The 13923-nt window shown below is 40.2% G+C and overlaps 1 protein-coding gene across 2 annotated transcripts in view; it reads right to left on the bottom strand.

The window, feature by feature from the left end:
- The window catches only part of LOC110471139 (connector enhancer of kinase suppressor of ras 2), a 172978-nt gene that overhangs the window by 111459 nt on the left and 47596 nt on the right, over nucleotides 1-13923 (bottom strand). The window lies entirely within an intron of this gene.

The raw sequence follows: 13923 nt of genomic DNA on the forward strand, positions 1-13923 counted from the left end.
CATGCACAAGGAATTGTTCCATTTCACCCTGAAACTTGATAGAGTGAGAATAAGAGATTTTGTTTCTCAGACCAGAGAAGAAACTATTGATGTGGAAAGATTTTTTTTCTTTCTCCAAATTTGTTTCTGAACCACACAAACCTTGACTTTCCAGCCAGAACAATGAGTTGAACACAGGGATCTACTGCTGAAAGCTACATGAGGTCTCTCAGAGGTCCCTCAAGGACTGGCAGATTCAACAGAAGCCTGATGTGCACATGATTTTCTAGAGACCTACAAAAAGCACCTTCAATAACTTCATCTGCCAAGGAAAGTAAAACAGTGAATCTCAGTTATTTGCCCTGCAGTGATTCAGGTAAATCCAAAATCCATAAAATTACAGAGATCCAGAAATCACAGAATTGACCAACTTGGGCATTTATGACAGAGCTTTGAAATGTAATTTCTGCACACAGCCATGATCAAATAGACATCAAGTCTGCAGAGCATCTGAGGAAAAGGGTTCTGACACCTTGTATGGGTGTGCTGGGTGCCCCCACTTTACACCCCAATTAACACAGCTCAGTTGGGACAAAATGATTGCAATGACAATGGAATGGAACAAACCAAAGTGTTTGTCCTCACTCTGTAAATACAACATTGCAGTTTCATTTAATTAACTCTTCTTTCAACATGATCCAATTACGTGCTCTGTAAACTGATAGTCCTAAGATATGTTATAGATAAAGCTCATTTACCAAGTCAAGTGAACATTTTTATATTCACTTACACCTATGTCCCATACAAAGCTAGTACAGTGATAAAAATGTCATATTTTATGGTATAATTAAAAAGTATGACGTAGTTTGGGAGATTTTTAAAGCTCAAATCAGCAGTCTGTAACTAATACCTAAACCTTTTCTCTATTCTAGAATGGTTTGCAAATAGGAAACAACTTCTCTGCATCTGTTCATTATTTTTAATGCGCTCATGAATGATTTTACATAAGTATAGTTCAGTTCAATTGGCTGAATCGCTGCAAATTCTCTGTTTATTATTTAATATTTTCAACTCCAAGCTGTTGCAACATTTCTGTTCCCTCTTGCTCAAGAACAATTCTTAAAACCATTTTAGAGCAAAAATTCCAAACCCCACACCTCCCAGATTTGCTTTTAGTGAACATTGCCCCACATCTCAGAAAAAAGTCACAAAACTGCTACTAGATATTAAGTTATTTTCAACAAAAGCAAATTAATTAAAACATTTAGGATCAGTGGCTCCAACAAGCATTTGTAGCATTAAGAGAGATTTAGGAAAACCCAAGTGAATGTGCCATGCTGTGAGAAGTGTGCAGTCAGATGTATTAAACCTGCCTTTGTGCCAGGGAGAATGTATGACAGCAGAGCAAAATATCAAATTTGTATTATTTGTGCTGCTCTGTAATAGCTCCCCAGGGCACCTTTACAAGGCATTTACTTACTGGTGCAAACAGTGTGGCAGTTGACAAGAGAATATAGAAATATATCATTAAAGGGCCAGGCTGTCTCACAGAATGACAACACTTAATAAATACACACCAAAAAAGAGAGATTTGCCCATTGCTCTCTGCTTTTCTGTCTCTCTGGGAGCCAGGTACCAAAATGTGAAACATTCCAAAGCAGGAATTCAGCATCAGGAAAATCTTCTTTATTGTCAGGGCTCCAGTTGATTTTACATGAAAACATCCCAGATGAAATTAGAAAGGGTACAGAACGAGCTCGTGTTGACTCACTCAAACCAAATGAAATATTTATTTCCTCAAGCCTCTTAGGTCTCATTAATGCTCTTTATGCATTTTCCTCCAACATCATTTCTGTTTATATATAACTATTAAAGCAGTTCAGATTCATAACTGAAGAAATAAGGGGTTTTAGCTCTGCTTAGATGTAGGTAAATAAAATTAACCCACGGGTCCCAAGATACACAACATCAGTGTCAGGCAAGAAACACAGAAATTTGCAGCTCTCTTGCTGCACATTCTTATTTTATTTGTGTGCATTTTGGAACTAACCAACATCTCCTTCAGAGTGCAATGAAATGATTGAAGAAAAATTGTTTAAATATGGATGTTTTACTTTAAAGCCAAGCCTTAACGCCCAAGACGAGAAAACGAGGGTTGGAAGTTGGAGAATTTTTATTTCTCCAACCCATATGGGCCCAAGGAGTTAACTCACTTTAACAGAAAATCAATGAAGGTTGAAGACATTTACTAATCTCTCAGTGTTATTTGAGAGGACAAGAAAAAAGGAGTTATCCATCAGCCCAAGTGCTGACTGAGTCAGCTGGAAACAGCTCTGGGTGAATGTTGCATTAAAAGCTGTATAAACCCTTGTGCTCAGAAAATGGCCTTGTGGAGGGAAATCAGGGAAAATATCCCATAAACCTCATCCACCTGAAAACTCAGACATTTTCCTGCTGTGTGGTTGGATGCCATCTCAAAGGTCTTCTCCAACCTAAAAAATTCTGAGTCCATAGTCTCTCTTTCCATTTTGAAGTTAAAAAACCCCATATGGAATCCATATGGACTAGGAAAATTTTATCTCCATATTCAAAGAGTAGGGGAAAAGGAAGCAACTCTGATCCGTTGACTGCAAACTGTTATTTTGCAAATAGAGCATCTAAAGTCAAAATCAAGGAAACGTGAATATAAAGGAGGTATAAAATAGAAAATCATTAGGGAGAAAGGGCAGGAAAAGAGCCAGTCAGCTTGAAAAAGTTTATTTTTAGAAATGCATAATTAAGAAAAAAGGAATAGTTGAAACAGAAAACAAAGCAAAGCCTTTAAAATCTCTCTAAACCTGATTTAGGCAGTAACTCAGAGGAAACATTACAGAAGAGATGCCACATATTGTGAGCAATAAGGTTCACTGAGATTAAAATGAATCTTCCCATCCGTGTCAAAAAATGGCAGGTTTGGTTTCCATTAAAAGCACAAACATTGTTGTCATGTTATGTAAACATGTGTCCCTTCCCCTCTACTGTTGGACAGATATATTGAAAATATTACCATTATTGAAAAAATGACTTTAAAATGAATGAAGGGAAAACCCAAGTTGTTGCCTTATATGCAGGAATGGTGCAGCCAGGACAGCTCTCACAGGAGAACTGCAGGAGCAATAACTCTTTCAGATGTGATCCATCCCAGAAGGAATTCTTATGTTTAAAATCTGTAATTTCCAATTTTTCATAGATCTCTCCATCACTTACTCGCTTCTCTTTTTCCCTGTATTTTATGGGATTTTTGCAACTCATTGAAAACTATGCTGGGTTTTTAATCTCCCCTAAAAATTCCTGCCCAAACAATGAGCTTGCTGCTGCTCCAGGAGAATTCCCAGGGGGAAATGCAGCAGCTGGCTGGAGCAGCAGAGCCTGGCTGTGAGAGGAGGGGCAGGGGCAGGGCAGGGCAGGTCCTGCCAGCTCTGCCTGGCACAGACACAGCAGCTCCCACAGGGGCACTCCCTGGCAGAGCAGGGGATGCAAAACCAGCCCCTCTGGTAGGAAAACACAGTTGGTTTTAGGGTGAAAAAGAAGGAAATCAGCTCGGTGGGAATTCATTGACCATTCCTGGTTTCAGCGCTGCTGCAAGAGGGGTGAGATCCTCCCTCTGATTGAGAGTCTGACAAAATATTCAGTGGTTCTCCTGATTAAAACCATATCTATAAATTAAAAACACACGGCACAACACTGAACTCCCATTTGCACAACGGACTATAAATAAATATAGTATATAATCTGAATATAATATAGAATCAATATAATAAAGAACCTGAGGTAGAAGTGTCTGTGGGACCTGGATGCAAAGAAGAAAAGCTTAAACTTGATGGGATGATCTGTTTGCACAGAAGAATTACACTTTGGCCTGCCAAGACAAATTAATAACCTATTAATGTGCCTCATTTGACTATTAAAAGCTGGAAAGCAACACTATCTCTGCTCTTGCAGAATGGTGACTTGTGAAAAATCAAGAGATCACAGTGAAACAGGGACACATACCAATTTTCTAATGTTGTACTGTTGTTTCTGGTCTTGCAAGTCTAGAAAATCAGATCATCACTCATAGGAAATGTAAAATCTCTCACTACTGTGCTGGAAATTCTCCGATTAATTGGGGAAGGCAGCATGAACTTCTGCTCCTGTCACAACCTTAATTTGATATATGCATATCTGCTTAAATACATCCAGTATTTAACAGCATCCACTGGCTCAGTCCAAGTGTAGTTTTTACAGAAAGAAAAAAAATAAAAGGATATTTTCCATATAAAGCAATTTTTAGCAGCCAGCTCGAAAGATCTGGAAGGAATTGACTGGGTGGCTGACTGAGAGAGTGGAGAGAATTCATGCCTTTTCCTAAATGCAATTTTATCGAATCCACACATCAATTCAGCCATGTTCTTGATCAAAACCCCTTTGATTTATTACCCTGAGCTCAGGCACAGTGGAGCCTTTCCAATTCTTACGTAACTTGAAACAAGGAAAATCATCAGGTGGGTGTTTTTGCCAGTGACGTTCAAAAGCTTTTTAAGAATTATTCAGTCCAAATAAAGAAAAGATGTAATCTTCAGGGCCATGTTCACACTAAGCTGACTCTCAAATACCAGATATTTGTTCTTAAGCTCTTCAGGAGGAAAAATCAAATAGAGCATCAAGAGAAAAGGATCTTCATACTACCACAATTCAGAAAAAGACAGATGGAACGTGTTTGAAAACACTCTAAAACACCAAGCTTGGAATATTTCAGGCCTCAACTTTCCTAAACTTCAGAGTATATTTGAAATCTAAGGATTGCAGTATTTTGCAATTTTAAGCCTACATGTCACAAACCTGACCTAGAGAAATATACTTGTTAGATTACAGAATTTCACCCAAAAAAGTACATTTAAAATCGCAAAATACAGCTGAAATTCACCAACACAGAAAAGGGAAAAGAAAATTCCAATTGTTCTGAAAAAAACTATGCCTCAATTCTGGCTTTATCTGACCTTTGAATGCTTGACTGTGCACGTAGAATGCGTTTAAATGTTGCTTCCCGGCTGAGTTTCCTCTGCGTCACTCCGATATTCACAGGGATACAGATGGATGTTTTAGATGCAAATACAGGCAGACTTGTGCTGCTTGAATTTACAGCTCCTCATCTGCATGAACAGGAACTGGGGCGGGATAAGCACTCTGAATTAATGCTTCCCAGGCACCAACTGACACCAAAAATGTTGGCTTCCATTCCAGGCTGCAGCGTGGGTGGAGCTGCACTGGGCACAAACTCTTCCACTGGTGTCAGGTCACTGCTCCAGGCTGGGCAGTCCATGAGGTCCTTCCCTTGCTCCATTCTTCTCTCCTGGGAGTGCCAGGATCCACAGGAGCACCAGGATCTGCCCTGTCCAAGCCCTCTGCAGACACTCTCAGCTCCAGGATCCAGCTGGGCTCTCGACAGCTGGAACAGTTCTGCATTTCTGGCCCTTCATTCCTCGTCCTCATCCTCATCCTGCAGCTGTCCCTGGCTCAACTGTGCCAGCCACAAGAACTCTCTCCACCTCTTAGCACAAAATTCTGGGGATTCTTCCCCTAAAAAAAACCCTGCATATCTTCAAGTTCCTTCATTCACTGCCAGCTCCCATTTCCCCATATCCCATTTTTTATCCTTCCACGCTGCCTCTCTTCTTTTATTTTCCATGTGTGCAAAATAAGACCTTGTCAGCTCTGCCTCCTCTGTAACCAGCAGGGAAGCAGATTTGGGAGAGCTGGAAACTTCCAACCTTGCTCCTCTTCTCTCCCCAGACCAGGTCAGAGCTTCACTCACAGATCCCACTTACAAGGGGACAAACTCCTCAGGGAACAGAAAAATCCATGGAAAGTTCCTAAGCACCTTTGTTCTTCCCCTCCAATGTGTCCTCCTCCAAATCAGGACAAACATCACTGTCCCCTCACCATAATGCATGTCTGAGACACAGACCAGCCTCCCAAATTCTACCCCCTAAGAAAAACCCATGGGAATACTACTTCACCCCTGTAACTTCATTATTTTATTTTTAGTATGGCTAAAGCAAGGGACTTTCCCATAATCTCAATGCCTGTAAGTCCCAGATCTTTCCAGCAGCAATTTTCCAAGACAATTATATTATCGAGACAAAAGCTGAGCTCAAATGATCAATATTTTAAGAGTTCACAGCAGCTGAGAAGGTTCTGTAAGGGGATATGACAAGCAATATTAATAGCAAACGAACAAACTGCTGAACTAATAAAATTTGATTTAATGCTATGCCATCACCCTTAAATTGACATTCATATATATGAAGTAAATGACTTTATATAGCTCTGCCTTCATTACCTATGAATGAATGATAGGAAGTGAAGCCATTCTAACTTTGTCCTAGACATTTGACAGGTGTCGTGGAGCTGTGGGATTACCACGGAAGTAATAAACAGAATTTTCAGGAAGCTTGCTGGAACTAGACCTGACCACAAAAAGGTTTCTGGAAGAGAAGTGTCATGCAGAAAGAATGCATCACATTTTCAGGCCCAAGTGTGTGCTCCTGGCTGCCACATTTCCCAACAATTTAACCTCAAGATATGTCACTGATGCTGTTACTGACCAACTTCCCATAAAAGTGACAAAACCCAGAAGCATCTTAATTAGCTCTGTGTGCTAATGAAAATCTACGTTTTTCCTTAGCCTCATTAATTTTCTCCTTGATGAAGACATAACCACAGCCCCCAGTCATTCCTGAAGCAGCATGGCTGAGGGATGACCTGGAAGTGCTCACAAGCCTCCAAAGCCTCCAGGTTCAGATCTCCTGTGTAATTAATGAAATTACTCCACATTTCAGAGTGACTGAGCTGAGGACATGGGTCCCTGAATTTGTATCATTTATTTTAAAAGAGAAATGCTTTGGCCCAATGCAAGGCAAATGCTTCTATTTCCTGCACTGGACTTTATTTTTTTGAGACAGTGTTTGATGGGAGCCTGTCCTGACAGAAGTGCTGGTTCCAGCACAGAAACCTTGGAATACATGTCAAAGTTTAACAAAACTTTTAGAACCAACTAAAAAGACAACACAACATATTTTTTGACTTGTGAATCTATCTAGAAGAACCTTCATGATTTATTCTCAAACCAAAATGCAGAATTAGCACCATTAAATTCCTAAATCTCTTTGTGCATCCACAAAAGATCTCTGTGTTGGAATAATTCAGGTGATAACAAACATCTCTGGGATCAGTAAGAACACTAAGAAAAAAACCAGAAAAATAACACCCACCCTTTGTACAGGAGGGATTGCTTTGCCTAGAAGTGGAGAATTAATGTGATCAAGGTTTATGTTCCTCCTTGCTGCAGCAAATGCCAAAGGTTGTGTTCTCCTCTGCCAGGGTTGGAGGGCAGGGACAGGGGAGACTTTTCCAGTTCTCTGCTTCCCAGAGAGTGTTTTTGCAGTAACCCTTAACTTGTTGCCAAAGATAGCAGAGGGGAAAAACCTCTCACTGTAACAAAACCAAACAAAAACCCCAAAACCACCAGGAAAAAGGAACAATTCTTAGACAGAGAGTAAAGCATTAGGGAATCAGTATTTCCTTCACTAGAGCCTGAGCACATTGAGGTGAGTTTATTTCAGACAGTTTCCACTTTAGAAAGGTTAACAAGTCTAATAAGGAAGGAGCAGCATTAACCATGTCTCATCTACAAGCACTGATCTTAAAAGCAAAAGTACAAGAACAAATAAATATAAGTGAAAGCTCCTTCCTCCACACTTCTGAGGATTTATCCATCTTGTACTGTGCACAGGAAAGTCTTCATCACAGATTGACCTTCAAGAAAAGATTTCAGTATCACACAAAAATCAAACAAAACGCTCAAGCCAAGGAAGTTCTTGTACAGGCACTACAGGGATATGCCCCATTTGTCCCTGTCTTAAATGTGAAGAAAAAAATTGCTGAAGAGTGAGATAACGAGCCTGTCTGAGCTAATCAATAGAGAGGAGGTAACCTGCCAGACAAAATTCATGTAATAGCAAGACAGACATTTAAAGTTCTGTGAAACGAGTCCTGCCCTAAAAGTATCTCTGATCACTTTGCAACAGGGCTGCACATTATATTCAGTTCATCATCATATCAAACCCCATCCAGGCACAGTGTCACAGAGGCCTCAGAACAGTGACTTCCCAGCCAGAATATGTCTAAGAAACTGAAATTTTCTGAGCCACGTCTACAGCTGCAGAATGTTCTGAATCAGTCAAACTCATGTGGGACAGGCAGAATCCCTGGGTCACATCCTTCCCCCACAAGTGCAAGGCTTGCAAAGCTGAGGGGGATAAAGAGCTGACAGAGGAGAATCAAACAAAAAGTGCTACAGATGTTTCAGTGCCAAAATACATTAATTCTTGTTTCGACTTCACTGACACATTTTACTAAAAATCTCAGATATCAAAAGAACAGCCAAATCCAGCGTAGGCGTTTGGAGTGAAAAGCCCAAACAAATCAGATTTCTGCTCAACCCAATTTCTTCAGCAGCCACGAGTCCATGACCTAATTCGTGAGTCAGAGTTTAGACACCTGCAAGATGCAAATTCCCAAAGTAGAAGGTGGCCTTGGCAATTCCTCGCACAGTTCTTCACAGACAAGCCAAAAATCAGATTGCTGCAAGAAGTAAAGAAAAGGGGGAGCATTTGATCTTTTCTCAGGGGTATTCAGAAGCTTGGGGATGGCTTCTGTTGGCAACTACTCAGCAAAGGCTGTGGATCAGTCGATCTGAGGTTTCACCCACTTCTCTCCTGTTCCTTTTTTCCCAAGGATGCCACACACGGCACTGCAGCCCTTGTTTATGTCATCCTGTTGACTCTGTAAATCTGAATGATCCTAAATGAGGCTCTTTCCTTCAGCAGTTTGGAGGAATTAGCTCTAGCAATCAGTGGGGAGCTCAGTTAAAAGTCAGGTCGTTGGCAGGAATTGTCAATTAAGGCAATTCCCAAACTAGGAATCCATATTTTTATCAATAGGAAATGTACAAAACTAACAAAAGCAGGCAAATGAAAAGAAATCACAGAGGAAAGACTCATCAGCCTGTAAATCCTCCTGAAGAAGCTTTTCCCTTTCCTTACATTTCCCCATTTTTATAACATGTTTCTGTTCCATGTCGATACATGACAATTTTATTTTGGTTGTTATTGAACAAAATGAGAGCTAGAAATTTTTATTCACTACCACTTTGCGTGCAGTGCCAGATTAAGATAGATTAAATCTCTGGCTTCAACTACATGATGAAAGATATTACTACATCTTAAATCACTATTATTTTGTGTTTTAATTCTGAATTTTAAATGTTTTGCTATTTGATCTGGACATAGTTTATCCAAGATTAAATAGTTCTGTGAAGTAACATCAAACAAGCAAAATCTTATATCTAAAGAGCTATACAGCGTAAGTCCATGAATAAAATATGATTACAACTCAACATATAAGAAAAATCCATCCAGCAAAGCAATAATTCAGTACACACACACACACAAAAAAAAAGAAAGTAAAAATCAAGTGATTACAAAACATTGAAAACATTGCAAATCCATAGGATGTCACTCACTCATATGTTTGAAATAGGACTTTTTAAAATGCCTAAGATGATTAAATCTTTGACAGGGCAGCATGCAAAAAAGGGACATAGGGCAGACCTAGTGCTTGAATTTCACTCTCTGACAAGGAAGCACCAGGCCAGAAGAACTGCAGAGTTCCCAGCTACCATTCCTGGTTTTTTTTATGCTCTGCACAGGTAAAGTCAAAGCTTTTCTTTCAAGTCATCAGACAAGAAGTAAGAGAAACCCAATAGTAACATGTCAGTGTGTGTGCCTGTCCATAAACCCTCTGAATAGAGCTGCTGGTGAAAAGGTAAATGCAATAACTGTAAAAATACTCTATTGAGCAGGATAAATCAATTCTGTGTCAGCAAAAGTAGTACTATATGAAATAATGTTTCTAGGGACATTCCCCACGGCTTCTTTTGCCCTTCCCTCACAGCCATTCCCAGCAAAGCCTCAAAAAATGAAATTCTCGTCTGGTTTATTTTTCACATGAGCCAGAGAACAGAACATGAAGGACAGGAGAGGTGAGCTGGCTCCTCAAGCTCACTGAGCAAGTGGTTTGCTCTAATAGGATCAAGCAAAGTGCAACACACAAACAATGAGTTACTGGGAAAGGTGAGTGTGCAAACTACAGGTTCCTGTATAAAAGAGCTGTGATGAGAAAAAAGCTGGAAAACCAAGATTGAGGTAGTCCAAAAAGGTCAAATGCATGACTTTCATATTTATGAAACTTTTTTTTCTTGAAATCATTGTGTGATTAGCTTTTTCCAAGCTGCCATTTTCCTGAACTTTTAGAAATATCACACAAAACAAAGACAACCTCAACCTAAGAAATTAAGATATTATTAATTTCTCCATTAAAATGCATTGTGCCACCTATTGCTGCAATTTCTTCTTCCTGGAACACTACTTGGTAAATTAAAATGTAAATCTGGCCACTTCAATCACTCTCAGCACATATGGAAACACTCAGTGCATCCAGGATCCACGAGGTTTTCTATCTAGCATTTAAATATTAGGAAAAGCAAAAATAAAACTTGAAAAAAAAACCCTTAAAAAGTTCTTCTGTGAGGGTTGAAATGGCTATAATTTATAAAGAAAGTGTTGCCATTTATAAGCAAGGGTTCCATCCCACCCGGAGCAGCTCTGGGCGAGCCGGGCTCCTCGCAGGGGCTCTCTGCACTGCCCAGGGCTGGATCCCACCCAAAGAGCAGTGAAGGTGGAGCTGGGGTCTGATCCCACCAACACAGCACAAATCCAGCTGTTCCTGATGCTCTGAGATTTTACCTTTTATATTTTTCATACCTTTGTAATTCTGTAATTCTTGAGTGGATAACCTCCATGTACAGTGTGAGCTGCTGCTTTCCCATTTTGGGCAGACACAACAATTCCTCTCCAGGCCTGGCAATCAAGGACACCTCACTGCCTCAGGCCCCAAAAAATGAAAACCAGAGTTGAGATGGAGCAAACCTGGGGTAAATTACTTCATTACCTGAAGTTGGAATTGTTAGATTCACCCCCAATATACAAATGGACCAAACTTATAAAAGTGCGAAAAGCCGCGACCCGTCATCCATTTTTGTGTGCAGCCCCTGGGGAGCTTCATCTGCCCCAAATGTACCTGAAGGCCCTTCAATAAATAGAGCTGATTTATTCCCTTAATTTTGTGTGCCCTCTGTTTTTGGGTAACCCAAAAGTATCTCCCCAGCACCGAGAGGATTTTGGGAGTGCTGAGCCACTGTTGGTGCTCTCCCCTAGGTCGGGGAGAACGGGGCTGAGGGGAGAGAGGGGCTGAGGGGAGAGAGGGGCTGAGGGGACAGCCGGCAGGTGGAGGGGCAGCAATGGTTTCATATCATAAGAGGATTTCTTTCACTCCTGGCTCCAATTTCTGCTGGAATTGTGTGGGTTTCCACCATGGCGCCCCAAACACCCCACCCCACAAACGACCCCACACCCAGCCCCAGCTCCAGGCATTCCCAACCTCCGCCCAAAATGCAAAACCAGCGCAGGGAAAGAATTATGGAAATGGATTCACTCGTGTGAAATCATTTCAGGTTGCATTAATCACGTTGCACAGTCTTAATTGGTCTCTTTTAAATATTAAAGGTTAAGTGCATTATTTCCCTGAAGTGAGCACAAACTATTGATTACCTTCAATCTGAAAATTAATTCAGTTATTTCATACATTTTACATATATTAAGATTCCCCCTTTTACAAGCTTTGAAGAGATCTACTTTAGATAAGACATCTCTCCCATCATATCCCTCCCTAGTTCATGCCTCTGTAATTATGAATTTAAAGAACTTCAAAAACAAAAATTGTCAATTTTATCTTAAACACAGCAGCTGTTTAAGACTGAATTTGGACTTTTCCTTTGCTATCCTTTTATCAACAATAAGCTACATTCGCAAATGTAGTTTTAAGTAACTTGATAATGCAGACAAATTGACAATGCTATTCAGTGTTTCTTTTCCCTAAAAATACACCAATGGGACTGGAAAAATTCAAATTATGACCTTTAACACACATCTAACCATGCTGTTTGCTCCCTGTGAGCAATTTGCAGATTCTAACTTTTAAGAAAAAAAATCAGGTACTTGCAAAACTGCTAAAAGTCATTTACAAAACTTCAATGTCCTTGACTTACTTTAGTCATTTTCAGGGACAGAATGAAAAATTAGTATTTCCTCTAGAGGGCTTCAGGATCTGTATTATTTCCCAAGTCAGAGCAGTACTGCACTGAGTGGCTGCACTAGTGAGGGTCACAGAGGCTCCTCGCTGCTCTGATCCCTCCTGCTTTGGGCAAAAATCCTCACACTTAGTGGAGTGCAGAGGTCAGGCCCTGATGGTCCTGCCATGATTTGTGTCCTCACTTCCCAGTGCCGCTGTGAGACTCCAGAACTGATGGTTTTGTGATTATTGTTACTGGAAATGCTGAAGTTAATCAATTTGAACTTGGTTTTCTTGCTATTTTACTCTTTATCAGAACCAGTACTTCCTTTAAAGTCTTACTGCCATACTAATATGAATTCAGAATTTAACAGAACTATCTATAGCAACGCACATATGAAAACTCATACATCAAATAAATGTTGATGATCATGATATTATTTTTCATTTTTCTCTAAGACTGTGTTGTGATAATGCTGCTAACCAAGTTTTTGATGCAGAATTTATATACTAATATAAAATTTAATTGAAATTCAGGACTTCAGACCTGATCACTTCACTATCTCCATGTCTGCCACCAGAAATCCTAGGCTTGATCAGCCAAGATATTCTGCTCTACATTCTGTCATTTTCCTCTGTTTTTGTGCAAAACTTTGTACTTTCTATGTCTAGGTTACTCCTGACCACTGTTATTCAACAGCTCCTACTTTTCAGATTAAATCCTTGACAGTTACAGGCAATATTTTTGATATGCATCTTAAGAAGGGCTTGGACAACACTCTCAGGCAGAGGGTGGGATTTTTGGGGATGGTCCTGTGCAGGGCCAGGAGCTGATCCTGGTGGGTCCCTTCCAACTTGACATATTCTGTGATTTTTTAATTTCATAACTGAAACAGCTGCCAGCCTGTACAACTCTCCAAACCAAGCACATTTTCTTTTAAAATGGAAGTTTAATTAGATTTATCTCCCATTTGATGTTTGTCAGATAATTGGAATCTGTGGAAATCATAACTGGAACTAAAGTTCCCTCCCAAAGATGTCCCCGTCCATGGAAAAGGCTATTGGACACAAAGATACCAGAAAAGTATTTTTAAATGAATTCTGGTATGATTGTGGAGTCTCCTCTTTGTGGTACCAGCCATTATTTAATACAGGAAGCACTGCAGTGATGATTTGTGAGAGTGTGGCTTTGATTCAACCAAGAACTTAAGTGCCTGCCTCACTTCTCTGTAAAATGCTAATCCTCCAATTGATTTCATGGGAATATTCACGATTCAAATCAAACTTAAGTGCTCTGCTGGAGCGTGGCCAGGGCACGCTGAGCAGTGCAGGGCTGAGCCCACACTGCCCAGAGCTTTGGAGATGGTCCCAGCCAATTTCACAGATCGAAATCCATGTCTCTGGAAGGACACCCCACAGAAAATTTATACATCACTTAGAGCCTCCTCCATTTTGAAAAATCCCCTACAGGAATTAATGTCTCCCCTGATACTACCCTGCTACACATGAGTGCCAATTTCCTCAGTAAAGATGATTTTTGGTAGTGTATTTACATCTTCCAGAACTGACCAGTACACTCCTCCTCAATGCTTTTCCACTCTAGGAACTTTACAATCAGGTGTAAAGTCACAGCACATAAAGAAACTTCATTCCTTGCAATTCTGGTAGGCTGCC

This window comes from Lonchura striata, chromosome 14 (genome assembly GCF_046129695.1).
Source record: "Lonchura striata isolate bLonStr1 chromosome 14, bLonStr1.mat, whole genome shotgun sequence".
Taxonomy (NCBI): domain Eukaryota; kingdom Metazoa; phylum Chordata; class Aves; order Passeriformes; family Estrildidae; genus Lonchura; species Lonchura striata.